This window comes from Nanorana parkeri, unplaced genomic scaffold (assembly GCF_000935625.1).
Source record: "Nanorana parkeri isolate BGI_ZX_2015 unplaced genomic scaffold, ASM93562v1 scaffold1104, whole genome shotgun sequence".
Classification (NCBI taxonomy): domain Eukaryota; kingdom Metazoa; phylum Chordata; class Amphibia; order Anura; family Dicroglossidae; genus Nanorana; species Nanorana parkeri.
In genome coordinates this window covers 430,841-447,533 of record NW_017307372.1, presented here as the reverse complement: position 1 = coordinate 447,533, position 16,693 = coordinate 430,841, and the positions used below count along the sequence as shown (strand labels likewise).

The 16,693-nt window shown below is 41.9% G+C and overlaps 1 long non-coding RNA gene across 1 annotated transcript in view; it reads right to left on the bottom strand.

Annotated features, from left to right (window-relative positions):
- Nucleotides 1-358: 358 nt before the first annotated feature.
- Nucleotides 359-16,693, bottom strand: part of LOC108796385 — an 18,710-nt gene continuing 2,375 nt past the window's right edge. The window contains exons 2-3 of the long non-coding RNA XR_001941796.1: nucleotides 15,202-15,205; nucleotides 359-369 (exon numbers count right to left, since the gene is read on the bottom strand). This is a non-coding gene — a long non-coding RNA (uncharacterized LOC108796385). The remainder of the gene's footprint in view (nucleotides 370-15,201; nucleotides 15,206-16,693) is intronic.

Sequence of the window (16,693 nt, the reverse complement as noted above, 5' to 3'; positions counted from 1 at the left end):
CCCAATAGCCGGACAGCAGCCGAAGGCAGCCAAGCGGCTCAGCCAAGCCAAAGTCATATGCTTCAGCTCCACTGAGCCGAAGTGACACCCGAAGCGTGGAGAACGGTCAGCCAAAGCCGACCAATCTTCATAAAAATGACAGCTGGGTGGAGCCAGCTGTGATCTCGTGGCTCGCTCCGACCAGTTACAATGACAGACCAGCATCCCCAATGCTGATCTGTCATTAAACGCTGATCTGTCATTAAACAATAACAACTGGGGGGAGCCGGTCGTGACGCCACGGCCGGCTCCGCCCACTTCTTATTCATTGGCTGGGACCTGCTAGAAGACTGTGGCAGGTGCTGGTCAATAGGAAACAGTTGTGCGGAGCTAGCTGTCACTGGTAGCTCCACCCAATTGTTTTTTTTTGCCGGCATCTATCACGTACCTGGTGGGGAGCTTCTGTATTTTTTATTATTTTAATTTTTTCCTTTAAAATATTGTCATTTATTTGTTTCTTTTTTTGCATTTTTCAAATATTTTTAAACTTTTTTTTTTCATTCTTTTCACTTATTTTTTATTCTGCTTCGATACCTCGGAGGTACTGAGCAGAATAGCCGAGCTGAATGCCACTCAGCGGCATTTGGCTTTTCACTCACTGCCGTTCGGCCCCTATGAGGATGGGGCGAACGGCAGTGAGTGAGCTGCCGGAGCTTCGGCTCAGCCGATCCATATGTTGGATCGACTGAGTTGAACTCCTTCATGTTCAGCTGACCGAAGTTCAGCCCAAGGCAGCCGATGTATGGCTAAAATCATTCATACAAGACTGAAGTGAATAACCGAACAGCGTTCGGCTCACTTCACTTCGGTTGGGTTATTCACTCGGCTGCCTTTGGCAGCTTTGTGAATAACCCCCTAAGGAAAAAAAAGAAGCTTTTCACTATCAAAGGGGATTCCATGAGTAGCACACATGCCAGGGTCCAATGCAAATTGCCTATTGTGCAGATTTGCATGCTTACCTTGGCTACAGATGTGCGCGTACATGTTTTGATATGATTCAACTCATGAATGCATGTTGTAATGATAAATTTGCATACTTACACTACCTTATTGTTACCAATAGTTTCTTTGGGGAGTTGCCCTTTTGTAGGTCTTGCATTTTTCATAGTGAGCAGTCCTAATTCCTCTCACAGACTACAGTAGTCCTGGATTTAAAAGAGTTTTTAAGCAATGATTTCTCTACTATATGAGTAATCAGTGGCATTGGCAGCAGAAGACATACATTTATAAATATGTTTATTTGTAGAAGGCACATTTTTGACCAATTTGATTTTATAGATATTTGCTTGAACCTTTTTTATGTGTGCTACAGATACACATCAAGATAAGACAAGCCCCAGTTCCCATCTCATCTGGCTTCCAATCGCAGTACACTGAGCATGAACCTGGACATAGTCACAACAAAGCACTGTAGGTTAATCACCAGTAATATAAGGCTGGTTTATGTTCTCTAATCTCACTGATTGAAATTAAAGCTGAATAAGAGGGCAGAACAAAACAGTGAGTTTAGATTTACACTTAATGGTTCTGCTTACCTTACTTAATTATTTGCTCTTGAAAGTTTTATTAGATTATAGTGTAGTTGATAACTAATTATGGATCATTTCTAAAGACAGCTTTTAAACAGCCAATAAAAATAACTTACATGTTTGATTCAATTTTCAAGAGTTTATACTGAAAAAGTATGTAAATGTTTTTGAAACTTTTTATAATGTATTGTAGGTAGCACAAAAAGACAGCATTGCACTTCTCATCTGATAGACTAGCTACTTAGTTTCACAAGTAAGATTATCTGGTTGGAAAGAATATTGGTAGGGTGTGCTTTGGATTCCTTTTGAGTCATCTTTCATATTATTTATTATTGGTATTTATATAGCACCAACAATATACACAGCACGGTACACAGTCACATCAGTCCCTGCCCTCATGGAGTTTACAATCTAAGGTCCCTATATCACATGCATACATACAGGGGCCAATTAACCTATCAGCATGTCTTTTGAGTGTGGGAGGAAACTGGAGTACCAGGAGGAAATTCACACAAGCACAGGGAGAACATGCAAACTCCTTGTAGAGCAGAAGTGCTAACCACTATGCCACTGAAAATGCTCTGATCTCTTTGTGATTAGAGATGAATTGCCCAAGATTGTCCCATAGTGGATGTGTACCAAATAATTATAATTTCCTGCTACACAACACACCTATGTCCAGGAATGCTTACTCATAATCTGTGGTTCACCATTTACTGGATGCTGCTAAATCCTGTATTCCTGGCCTTTGGAAGAGCCCCTCTCCCCCTACAGCAGGGGTGTCGAACTCAAATACACAGTGGGCCAAAACTTAAAAAATGCTCCAAGTCGAGGGCCGGGCTGGTTCTGTGTTTATTGAAAACAAATTGAACACACAGTATAATATGGTGGGAAAACTAAAATTGGAGACGGAAGCGCCACTACCTGGCGCAATAAATGTGGTAGAGCAGGGTATAAGCGTAAGTGATGTCCTCACCTATGGCTGGGTGAGCATTCGCTTCCTCGCAGCCCGGCGGGGCTGTGTCCGTTGGGAGCTTACTTTGGAAGCCTGTAATAAGGGTGTTGCGGCACGAGCCGTAAAGGGTAGGTCCGATGCTGAGGTGACAGAGGGGGTGGAGTCCGGTGTCCAGGAGCGGTTGCTCGAAGAGTGTCCGTGGGGAGGTGGAGTGTTGAAAACACTCAGAAAGTTCGGTGAGACCGGGTTGGGCTGGCGGTGACACGTTTCGAAGGTGAAACCTTCTTTATCAAGCCAGTATGAAGGTTCCCACTACTGCTCCACTCCATCCGCTCCACCTCACCCCACGGACACTCTACAAGCGAATGCTCACCCAGCCATAGGTGAGTTCATCACTTACGCTTATACCCTGCTCTACCGCATTTATTGCGCCACATAGTGGTGCTTCCATCTCCAATTTTTGTTTTCCTACAATACACTTGTTGGACACCCCAGTCCAAACACAACGGAAGCCGCACACCTGCAGATTAAACCCCACCCCCCCTTCATAAAATTTCTAAACTTCCTCTTGTTTCCCCCACCTCTGACAAGCGCTACACTTGGGGTGAAACTCTTTCAATTTTCCAGTATAATACGGTGGCCTATACACTATATCGCACAGTATCATACGGCGGCCTATACAGTATATCATACAGTATAATACCGTGGTCTATACAGTATATCACACCATATAATATGGTGGCCTATACAGTATATCACACAGTATTGTACCGTGGTCTATACAGTATAATAGGGTGGCCTATACATTATATCACACAGTATAATACAGCAGCATATACAGTATATCACACGGTATAATATGGTGGCCTATACAGTATATCATACGGTATAATAACAAAGCCTGTACATTTAATTATTAATCCAAGCGACGCGCCACATACTATGGAGTAACGAACAGCCATCGTACTGACTAACTCTACGCCATCGTACTGACTAACTCTAACGCCTAAAAGCCAAAAACAGACATTAAATAGTACAGTGCATTTACAACAAAAGAATTTACTTACAAAAAAAGTTTTTCCATCTGGTGCCCGCTTCTGTAGATTCTTCCCCTGCTTTCTCTCCTCATTAGCTCTTCATCCCTGCTCTGAGGTCTGGCAAGGCAGGGAAAGCCGCAGGGCACTTCTAGCTTAAAAGATGGCCGCCGGTGGCCATCTTTATGACACAGGAATGATGCGGCAGACCTGCGCCCAAGCGGAGGGGATGACAATCCTGGGGACACTTGGAGCTTTCAGTAGAACACCGGCCTTTGGGACACAATCTGTGTCGGCTGCCTGGCGCCCATTTTGCCATGGCACCCTGTGCGGCCGCACACCCCAAAGGCTGGCCCTGGCTGTATGAGTGATTGATGCTGATGCCGCCCACAATCCTGAATATGATTGGAATCGAGCGGCAGACATATTTAGCAGGGGGGCACACTGGGGGGGGGTGCCTATGCGCACTAGCAGTGCATTGTTGGACTTGCAGTTCTAATAGTGTGGGCAATATACCAGCGGGCCAGATCTAATAATAATTGAATATTGTCATGCGGGCCATACATAATTCCATTCCTTGAGTTTGACACATATGCCCTACAGTGTCTATGTGGATACGCAGAGTGGAGGAGATTAGGGAAATGGAAGACCTGATTTTGTCCTCCCAAGGCAGGCAGGAGCAATATTCTCGGACTTGGTTTTGGTGGATGGAGTACATGGAATCTTCTGAAGGCCGGGCCTCATCCATATAGTCTCTCTCCAGCTGGTAGGTGACTGGGGTTTGCTCCACTGGCGACCCTATGGGGAATCTCTCGTATTCCAATGACCACTCTTTCTTCCTACTTACCTGCCGGTACTCTCCCCCCCCCCGACTCTAAGGGTGAGTGGGTGGATCCATTGGTTTACCCACCACTGATTATCAAAACTATTACTTATCATACTTCGGACGACCCAACATTGTATTGGGTTATCCCTTTTTGTTTTTCCTTTCCCCCCCTCTCTTTCACATATATATTAGGACCTATATGATGTATGCTTGACTCATTCAAAATACCCTGATTCTGCCTACTATATTACATTGCTACAGTCAGGTCTTTTGCTGGTTAATTGGCTGCGACAACTGGATCTAGATATATCTCTTCTGTTTTAGATCTGTATGTCCTCATTTACCTATTTTGCATATGCTATGTTTATACTGTAAGATTTCGATTTATAAATAAAGAATAAAAAAAAAATTATATGTGCCTTGTCCAAGCTACTTGTTCACATTTGTTTTTCAGAAAAAAAAAGTTATAATGATGCATAAGTTCACTGGGTGGATCAGTCTGCCTGGCAGGGAAAATGTTCAATCAGCCCCATTTGCTGAATGTCTGGAATTGGGTAAACCCATTAGATTAACAATACTTCTGATACTTTAGCATGTTGCAGCTTATTATTTTAGTTTTTTCACAAAATAAGTTGTATTAAAAGGTGTCTGTTTACCTCAACCCCTTCATTATCTTGACATGAAAACTCAGATAATATGTTTAGGAGGACACCTGTATTCAAAACACAAATGAAAAACAGAAAGGATAGGAAATTTAAGTCAGTAACTAACTGCATGCTTAAATGTCAGGGTGTAAGTGTTGGTGAAGAGAGTCCAGGTTTTGAGCATTGGGAGAGCATCTTCTCCAAGTAAACTATATTGTCAAAGCCCCTTTATTCATATAACTGTAACGACTGCCTTGATATAAAAATAATATACCACAAAGAATCTGGAGCCACTGTCCTGGATTTTGAAAGGAAGACATTAACAGGATGATTTATAAATTATGGAAACAAAGGTGTGAGATGATCGGATTAGGAGCAACTCAAAGTGCAGCTATGAAAGAGGGTCGGAGAGTCAAAATATACAAATTGTATACATTTATTGTTTTAAAATCTCATTGGACATACTAAATGCACCACTTAAACCTACACCCATAGCTAATCTAAAAATGGTTATTGTAACAACCCGCTCACTCTCAACACACAAACATGCACACTTGGAACGAGCTGATCAGCGTGGATAATACCAGGTTAGACTCAAAGTCATTGAGGGTACAACCTTAAACAGTGATAATAAACTGAATGTGACTCCGCAGGGTGACTCTTTTAAGCTTGGGTCCTCTTCAATTGTATTTCAAGAGTGATTATCACACAAGGAAATGGAAGTTCGACCAAACAGTGTGTAAAGTCACTAATATATAGTACTCACGGGTGCTTGGTTGTTTTATCGGGAAGTGCGTCTCAGGAGGTATGGAGTGTCCCGAAGGCTAGTTACTTCAAATAATCCTCTGTGATCCTCTGTGAATGCGTTATCATCGTAGTGGACGCCAAGCTGATCAACCACCTGCATGTCAGGTACTAGACTTCCCTGATTTAAATTACCAAACAGCGTGACTCCAAGACAAAATCATCGACAAAACTAAAGCCTCTGGGACGATTCAACACTCCAACATTCTAAGGAAACCCTTCAAAGATCACAGAGGATCATTTGAATTAACTAGCCTTCGGGACACTCCATACCTCCTGAGAGGCACTACCCGGTAAAACAACCCTGCACCCGTGAGTACTATATATTAGTGACTTTACACACTGTTTGGTCGAACTTCCATTTCCTTGTGTGATAATCACTGCGGGTGAAATCATTCTATAGGATTTACCGGGCCGCTGCTTGAGGTTTCAAGATTTTATTCTTTGATCAAGCTACCTGCCTCATGTTCCGTCCGCTCTAATTGTGAGCAAAGGCTACAAATGTAACTGATCATTAGTTACATAACCAATCTCAATGATCATAATCCCTTTAACACTTCTGGAAAGATTTAAATACAATTGAAGAGGACCCAAGCTTAAAAGAGTCATCCTGCGGAGTCACATTCAGTTTATTATCACTGTTTAAGCTTTGTACCCTCAATGACTTTGAGTCTAACCCAGTATTATCCATAACGCTGATCAGCTCGTTCCAAGTGTGCATGTTTGTGTGTTGAGAGTGAGCGGGTTGTTACAATAACCATTTTTAGATTAGCTATGGGTGTAGGTTTAAGTGGTGCATTTAGTATGTCCAATGAGATTTTAAAACAATACATTTATACAATTTTTTTTACTATATTTTGACTCTCCGTCCCTCTTTCATAGCTGCACTTTGAGTTGCTCCTAATCCGATCATCTCACACCTTTTTGTTTCTGTCTTTCTAAGCAGCTGGGTTTTTTTTTTCTTGAGAGTTATTGAATAATTAAATCACCCAAACTAAGGGGTTGATAAATCGTGGGTCTGGTACTCTGGGGAAACCCCACTCTTACTTTATGATTTATAAATTATGCACCTAGCCATACGCTGGCTTAATGCTGTTTTCACTGCACCAGATGGAGCCAAGCGGCATAGGCAATTCCTATGTTCCTTGGCTCCATCTAGTGGTGAGAATGCCATGAGAATGGCATTCAGCCAGCTTATGGGTGGATGAATCATTTAAAAAAACATCCCCTAAGTGCTGTTGTGTGAACCAGCGACAGCTACTGACAGAACAACATATGTTTGAGATGGTCACTGAAAAATCTGGCATGACAAGCCTCAATGGGTAGAATATTCCACCAAAACTCTTCTTTCTCTTAAATGTTCTGCATTACATAATGTTTGATGAAATAGACTTGTGCCAGTGTGCCACATTAAAGCTGTGTCTCTGTTAGGGGAGGGTAGTACTGTGAAGAGCAAATATATCATGGTAATATGAGTCAGCTGTAAGAGTTCAAGGACACTGTGTTGCCAAATTGTTGAAAATTAACATGTAAATACATTGTTCCTATGTATATGCAACTATTACTATGCTAAGGGGTTTACACTGCCAAAACCTTTATAATCAGTTAATTCTCAGCATTATATTGTTACCCCCAAGTTTTTTGAAGACAGGTTCTTTGCTTTAGTTTGGGGGCCTTGGTATAGGAACAGTTGTACACAGGCAGGAACAAATCATTTATTCAAGTGAACAGCTTGGCCTCCAACACAGTGTATTTTGAACTCTTGCAGCTGACTCATATCATTGACATCTTGGCTCCTAATAGTACTGCCACCCATCCATCCCCAAACAGAAACAATGCTTTGTGTGGTACACTGGCACAAGTCTATGTTGAAGATGCTGTAATATGTCATAGGCTATGTGTACTAGGTCCCAATTGTCACTCATATATAAAGTGCAGTGGCACAGTGCATGGCATGTTTTGTTGCATTCTATCATTATAGGGAATAAGCAAGTCATGTTACATCCTGATACTGGCATTGTATGTGTTGCACAATTATTTTGTGAGAGGGGTCTAGCTGAACACTCCACAAAGACCCCAATGACATTGACATCAGTGTTCAGCTTCACAATGGTATTGCCTGGCTGTTGTTAATGAACACTATATACTGTAAAAGCTGAGAGGAAGAATAGAAAGGGCCTGTAAATCAAGATGCATGTAGTGACTGAAGTAAAAAAAAAAAAATTACCTTAGAGGTTTTTGATTTGTTGACTGGTTGCACTTTAGTTTAATTAATTTGTGTTGATATTATATGTTTTATGTGATAAAATGTATTTTGTATTCACTTATTTATATAGCACTAACATTTCTACCAGCAGTAGTGTCTGCTCCAGAGAAGTTCATACTCTACTATCCCCAACCCAATCAAATGTTTGATTGGGGTTGATTTAGTAAGAGTAGAGAATGTCCAAATTGCACATTAACTATTCATTTATCTCAGTGAACTAAGTGAGATGTGTACAGTATAAATACCAGAGAGTTTTAAAAAAACAGGATTGCACTTTAATTGGTTGGATGACTGATATGAACACAGTTTTTTTTTTACTTTTCCCTAAGTTAAATGACCATTCTCTGCTCTTTTAGTAAATAATTTCTATTGTCTGCTAATTGACAGCATATAGACTCAAACCTAGTGACTAATCCTAATGTACAACTACACTTTACCTATATTATTATTTCTCTCTCCAAAGTATTTGGTAATATTTGGTAATAATATATATTTTTCTATGACATCACGAGTTTAGTATGTTTTTCCAAGTTCTCCTAGGCTGATACATCTGTATATTTTCTATACAGTTGAGAGAATAGAAAAGGCACAGAGCACCCAAACCATGTGAAGGACTGTTAATTCAAAAAATTCATAAAAGCAGTAATGTACTCACAATGATAAGCAGAATAAAAGCAAAACAGTAATCTCCATTTCCGATCCAACAGGGGTGCACAGACCTGTTTCACGTATAGTACAAGAGCCAATAATTCAGCAGACTGGCATGCCGCCCCACAGAGGGCCCATGTACCAGCAGTTGACGCAGCAGTCATGTATTAAGTGAGCACTTCTGATGATAAGTGGATATTTAACAGAGGTTATATAAAGATATGTAAAAAATATAAATAAATATATACATAATTATGTTAATTCATAAGTAATGTATACGATCATGATTTAGTCTGGACATTAGGATGTCAATATGGGCATTATTATATGTCTTTTGGTACACCTAACAATAATTAGTGGCCTCATTGCACACTTTAGATCAGTGGTTCTCAACCTGTGTAACCCCAGGACCCACATTTGTCCTTGGTCATTAAGTCGTGACCCAAGTCGGCTTTGGCATTAAACCTACACCCGTAGCTATTGCGGTACCGCACGTTCCGATCCGGGCGATCAAACTGTGGACAGGAGGTGCGTTTGAGGTGCCATTCTATTTAATATAGGGGAAACTGTTTTTTTTTTAAATTTCGGTAATTTTTCCTTAATATAGTAAAAAAATAAAACCCCCAGTGGTGAATAAATACCACCAAAAGAAAGCTCTATCTGTCCCCAAAAAAGGGTATAAAATTCATTTCAGTACAGCGCTGCTTGACGGAATAAATGTCAGTCAAAGTACCGCAGCGCTGAATACTGAAAAATGGCCTGGATGGGAAGGGTTTAACACCGCGGATGTCAACTGGTTAAATTAGTTTTCCTTTTTTTAAGATCCACCCAGTCTCCCTATCATATCGAGAACTCTGGTGGATCCTCAGCCTGAGGTCCAGTGGGGGCTGCAGTGCTGTGAAAGAGCTCTATCCATATTGCCATGGTCCCAGGTGCCAGGTCCCCCAAAAGAGCAGGGGACCTCAAAAACCATGGTGTGTGGTGGTGTACAATGTCAATCAGTGTCCCCTGTCACAATGTCTCCTGTCAGTGCAGGAGCTGGATCAGAAGGGGGGGGGTCTGTAGGGGGGCATTAGCAGGGACTCTGTTGCAAGTAGAAAACTTGCAGTGGAGCCCCTGCTAATGCGCCCTACCCCCCAGCTGACAGGTGACATTATGTATTCCAAGCCTAGTCTGTTGTAATTAAAAAAAAGCAAACGAATGTTACTACAATTGCAAATGCTAATCCAGCAAACTGTACACATCCCCATCTCCCTACTGAAGATGGGCTGCTCCATGCAGGAAGGGCGCCGGGACCCACTGCAGAAGGGCTCGCAACCCACTTTTTGGTCGCGACCCATTAGTTGGGAACCAGGGCTTTAGATGATCTACTGGGATCTTTTAATGTATATGTAATATCTATCTATCTATCTATCTATCTATCTATCTATCTATCTATCTATCTATCTATGTATCTATGTATCTATCTATCTATCTATATACACAAACACACACACACAAACAAATACATTTTTTAATACTATATTTTTTTTTAATTTGTAATATTTATATATTTATAACAGTTGATTGAGTTACTCTCTCCGATAAACAATATTAATGTTATTAATGGTAATTAAAATTCGCATACTTTTTTCTTCAAATATCCTTTTTTGAATTAATTTTAACTAAATATCCTTTTTTTTTAATTTAAATACGCATATACAGTACAGTATTGGTTAAATAGAGATATGTATATAGGTAATTGTATTATCCCCCTTTTTTTCTCCTAGAGTTTTAGCGCTGTTTTAAAAAATATATATACACGTACAACCTTGTTGGGCTAATGTAATTGATATGATGTACTATAATGTATGGGATGGATACCATGTACCATAACGATCAGGACCATGTTGGTCGGATGTATTCTCTTGTTGCAACAAGTGATCATGGGGCATTAACTATTTTTTTAATGATTGCCGACTTTATGGTTTCCATGTGTCTTCTGTGGGATTTGATTATGGGATTCGCATGAGATATGTTGTCTGATGTCATGCGGTTTTACTTGGCTTGCTCTTCTTTGACATGTAGCTTTCTTGGGTTTGTCTGCTCGGTCCATGATGGGGGTATGGGACGCTGGCACTGATTGGTTGGCTGTCAGCTGTGCCCCGCCTCTATCACATGGTCATGGGAGCGATGACGTTTGGCTTGAGCCCGCCTGTGTTGTACTGAGAGATGGAGCTAGCCTTTATTCCACATCCTCCTTCGATCGGCAGGTTCATTATGCCATCGGCTGCCTTTGCTACATGTATGGAATGACCAGGTGGAGCTCACAACATTGCGTGCAACTATCTTTGTGGGTTGATGATGTGCCCACATATACCGCCGTTTTGGCAGGCCATTTTAATGTTTGCAATGTATGGTGCTGTATATCGAACAGTGGATGAGTGATCAGTACACTATCCAGTTAACTATTTAGCTAACTATCCCTGCACTGTATTAAACCAGCACTTTCTACTGCTACCATACTCTGTGCATTTCCCACTAATAAAGAGATGGTGATCAGCTGCATACGATTAAGTGGGTTTGGTTTGGGGTCACATGGTGCTCACCCAGTCTATATATTTGTATTTCATTTTACATTTGCTAGCTCTGAGGAAGGGGGTATATTACCCGAAACGCGTCAGCTAGCAAGGCAGCTTTGTGTGGGGTCTGCCTTATACCATTCATTCAGTGATTACCATGTCAGTAGTATTTTATGTCAGCTTGTATGTTAATAAACTGTATTAAATGAGGACAAAGCACTGTCTGTTTGTTTGTTTTGCAGGTTTTTACTTTATCCATCTTTGAGAGGTAGTAAAGCCAGGATGGCAGCCCAAGGCGATAGCAGCTCCTATATTTAAATATTTAAACATTTCCTTAAACAACATAATTTCCTAACATGTATAGAATATCTCTGAATAGCAGGTTTTAAAAGAGGTTCTTTTAACATTGATTATTTAACTGTCTCCAGTGGCAGGATTTGTGCTTTTATGGCCACAGATTTCTAAAACACAAGCAATATTTTAATGACAAATGTTTAAAAAAGCAGCTGATTATCATAATAATTTTACTTTTATTGATACTTTTATTTCCAATTCATTGGACTCCGAAAGGAATCATTTGCCAATGTCTATAGTTCAGCAACAGTTGGAAACTCAAAGTTTTTTTTTATTTTTACTAGAGATAGTGGAGATAATTTTATGTCCCAGAATGAAATATTTATGCAGTTAGGAATGTAAGTATCAAAGGGAGCACACTGACAATTTATGTTTAATACAAATATATGAACAATATGGGACTTTAAACATTTTCAGCTTCAAGTTGATTAGAACTGCCACTCTGCAGTGCAGGGGATAATCTATTGGAACACAGAATATGAAAACTGCCTTACAACTGTCTATGACCACTGTCCTATAAATCATAATCAATGATAGCCTGAATAATTCAGCTTGCTGAATGTCATGTTATTTGATATTATTGTTGCTCTCTGCCGTCATGAACCCACTCCAAAGATAGAAGGCTAACTGCTCCCACATTTTTGTAATCACACTAATCAAAAAATATAGAGAATACATTGTAAACATGAAAATGCAGAACTTGGTTTTATTTTGTTTTGTGACTGAAAACTAAACTAAATTACCCACATAATCTTACATTTAGATAATGAATGAAAGGGCTGCATACACTGTGAAAGGATTAAATAAAAGTTATGGCTTGCCAAAAATAGGTTTGCTTCCTGCAAAATTAAATTACATGAACCAATCACTTCCATTTGGCATTTGGTTTCTTGAAAATTAAAAAGACTGTTTATACAAGTGAGTTTTATTGATCAAGTAATTAAGCTGATAGAAAGCTTTTTATGAGGGGGTTTTCCCATCTGAATTTATTGACAAGTCAAATGACTTAGTTGTATATAGTAAGCAATAATTTACATATACACTATATTGCCAAAAGTATTGGGATGCCTGCCTTCACATGCACATGAACTTTAATGGTGTCTTAGTCCGTAGGGTTCTATATAGAGTTGGCCCACCCTTTGCCCCTATAACAGCTTCAACTCTTCTGGAAAGGCTGTCCACAAGGTTTAGGAGTGTGTCTGTGGGAATGTTTGACCATTCTTCCAGAAGCGCATTTGTGAGGTACTGATGTAGGACAACAAGGCCTGGCTCGCAGTCTCCACTATAATTCATCCCAAAGGTGTTCTATTGGGTTGAGGGCAGGACTCTGTGCAGGCCAGTCAAGTTCCTCCACCCCAAACTCGCTCTTCCATGTCTTTTATGGACCTTTCTTTGTGCACTGGTGCGCAGTCCTCTTTGAACAGGAAGGTGCCATCCCCAAACTGTTCCCAAAAAGTTGGGAGCATGAAATTGTCCAAAATGTCTTGGTATGCTGATGCCTTAAGAATTCCCTTCACTGGAACTAAGTGGCCAAGCCCAACCCCTGAAAAACAAACCCAAATCATATTTCCCCCTACACCAAACTTTACACTTGGCACAATGCAGTCAGGCAAGTACCGTTCTCCTGGCAACTGCCAAACCCAGACATGGCCATCGGATTTCCAGACAGGGAAGCATGATTCGTCACTCCAGAGAACATGTCTCCACTTCTCTAGAGTGCTTTACACCACTGCATCCGACGCTTTGCATTGCACTTGGTGATGTAAGGCTTGGATGCAGCTGCTCGGTCATGGAAAACCCATTCAATGAAGCTCTCTACGCACTGTTGTTGTGCCAATCTGAAGGCCACATGAAGTTTGGAGGTCAGTAGCTATTGACTCTGCAGGCAGTTGGCGACTTCTGCAGACTGTACTCTTCAGCATACTCTGACCCCGCTCTGTCATTTTACGTATTATTTTGTTGATTGTGACACATGGGGGTGGGTTTATAAAGAGCATCTTCTCCAAGTAAACTATACTGTCAAAGCCCCTTTATTCATATAACTGTGACAACTACCTTGACATTTCTGCATAAAAATAATATACTACAGAGATTCTGAGGCTACTGGCCTGGATTTTGAAAAAAAGTAATTAAGGCTCTGATTTTTAAATCATTCGCCTGGCCATATGCTGGGCAAATAGTGTTTACATTGCATTCCTACCACTATAGAGACAAGGAGCATAGGAAATTTCTATGATCTTTGGCTCCATCAAGTGTCAAGAATGCTGTGCGAACAACATTGACCCATTGTATGGCTGGGTGGAAAAAAGTCCATTGTATGAAATAGTATCTATTTATTGCTGTGTATGTCACAGGATGGAAGCTTTGTTAGATTAGGGACCACACTATACTAAGGGACATTGATGGGGCAGTATGGCTTCTACATAGATTTGCTGCAAATATATGCTACTAACATATCTGCTTTTAATACATAGGGGTCTATTCACTAAGCTGCCGAAGGATCTAGCCGTAGATTCGGCTGATCCTTCGGCTAGCTTCAGCTCCAGGACCCCTTCGGTTCAGTAGAACCGAAGGGCTGCTGTACGGGCTATTCACTAAAGCCCGTACAGCTCCCGAAGTTGGCAGAGGGGCTCAGTTGAGCCAAAGGCATATGCCAGCCGACAGCCATAGGCCAGCCAAAAGCCTGCTACTGACTGCTGGGTGGAGCCAGCCGTTATCTCACGGCTGGCTCCGGCCACTTGCACAAACAGATCAGCGTCCCTGGTTACCAGGTAACCAGGGACGCTGATCTCCATATAGCCCAACTCTCCTGGACGCTCCAGGAGTCTCCCGCTATTAGATAGCCGCTCCCGGCTGCCCGGGAAAAAACACTTTCTCCGGGAAAGTTTTACTCTGCTCTATCGAGCAGAGTAAACCTTTCCCTGCTGTGTTGTCTTTCCTTTTTTTTTTTTTCTGACATCGGACCCGTTGGCTGCCGTCAGAATATTTGCTATTAGCCAATAGCAAACTAGCTATTGCACCCGTCCACTGCTGCTGTCAATTAGCAGAGGGGACCTGAAGTTCTCCATCTCCCATTCATTCATAATTGAGGACATAGTTTACATACCAGGTCCTCAATTATGTACAACCACTCAACGATCACTGATCGCTGAGTGCTTGTACCCATTCTCCTTTTTGACACACACTGTCACAGGAGGCTGCAAGAGGAGAGCCCAGCCTCCTGTGACAGAGCTGGCTGTCTCCGCCCCACACCGCTCTGCTGCACTGTGATAGGCGGCCGAGCGGTGTGGGAGGAAAGACACCGGCCGCTCACAGCGCTCGTCCTGCAGCGCTCGGCCGGCTGTCATTTTCTCTCTGATTCCTTTCATCCCCGCTGGGCACTGCTCTGTGTCCCAGCGGGGATGAAAGGAATCATGGCCGCGCCGGCAAAACGGCAGGAAAATTTCACTTTCGGCATTTAGCCAAAAGTGCCATTTTCGGCCGGAGCCCCCCCTTCACTTTTCGCCGGGGCCCGCGCCCCTGCTGCACCCCCGGTTGTTACGCCACTGCACAGCAGCCCTTTGGTTTGATTGTACCGAAGGGTTGCAGCAGCCGAAGCGAGCCGAAGATTTAGCCGAATGTTTGGCTACATCCTTCAGCTCTTACTCATTGTACTATAACTATGGACAAGCAGCATTGTCACCCTAGGATGCTCTCCTGATTTGGGCTACAAACACCTCCCCCTCTCCCCCATCTATATAACATAGGGAGGAGGTGAAGTTAAGTTCTCAGAGGATAGCTTGGAATGATATACCTAATAACATTGTTTGAGATTTCGGTTTAGTGCACGGAAAGCTACAAGAGGGCACAAGATTACTATCAGGATCAAGAACTATTTTCCTGTAAATGCAGAAAATGTACTTTGCCTAAAACAAAGAAAAACAAAAAAACAAACTGAAAACAAATGCAGCCACCACATCTAAGGACTGGTAAGCTGCAATATATTACATTTATGTTATTGGCTATATATATATAGTGGGGATTAGCTCCAAATAGTAGCGCATAAAGGACGCATACACTCGCTGTAATCTTCATTCAAGGGCTTCCTTGCCCACTTTTATCAAATGAAAGTTCACAAAACAGAACAATTACCCTTGCAGGGTTTTTTTGCATCTCATGGCAGCACCTGCCTATCCAGCCTCCTGGCTTTACATTTGCAGCACTGCTGCTCTGGCCTCAGGCCACGGTCTGTTCTTCCAGACAGCCTCAGTCGTGTGCTCACCTGCACACTGGGGTTTTCTCAATTCGCAGCACCCTGCTGCACTGGACTCCACTCTGACTCCTGAGTGGAGCCTTCCTGCCTCCCAGGTGGAGTCTTGAACCCTTCCCAACACCTTTAATTGTAAAGGCTGTACGGTAGCATGTACTTTACCGTGCTGTCCACTGTCTGCACTGCTGGTACCGCTGTCCCTGATAGCAAAGGAAGCAGTAGAAAGCAAGGCTTCGGTAGCGGAGGGAGCAGAGCTCCATTAGCCACTACTTCATCTATACTGCCGGTTACCGTGACAGGCGGAGTGATACCAGATGCACTCCGCCTGTGAAAGAATTAGCCACTAATTCGTCTATAGCGCAGGTTACTGTGACAGGTGGAGTGATACCAGATGCACTCCGCCTGTGAAAGAATCTGCTTTATCGATACTGACCAGTAGGAAAAGGAAGAGAGCAACAGTATTAGTCTCATTCTTACCATACTATTAAGGTCAGTAAATAAAAGACAGTGGACATTCTGACATTCTGAAGTAATTACTGTATTGGGCTGCGTTTACACTGATCCGCAGATGCAGCACTGTGCACCTGCAGGTTACCTGCACTAAGCCATAGACTTTTTGTTGCACACTAAAAAAAAAAAAAAATAAGACATCCCCTGAAAATAAGACCTAGTGTGTTTTTTGGGGGTAAAAAAATATATAAGACAGTGTCTTATGTTCGGGGAAACACGGTATCTCTCTCTCTCTCTCTCTCTCTCTCTGTATATATATATATATATATATATA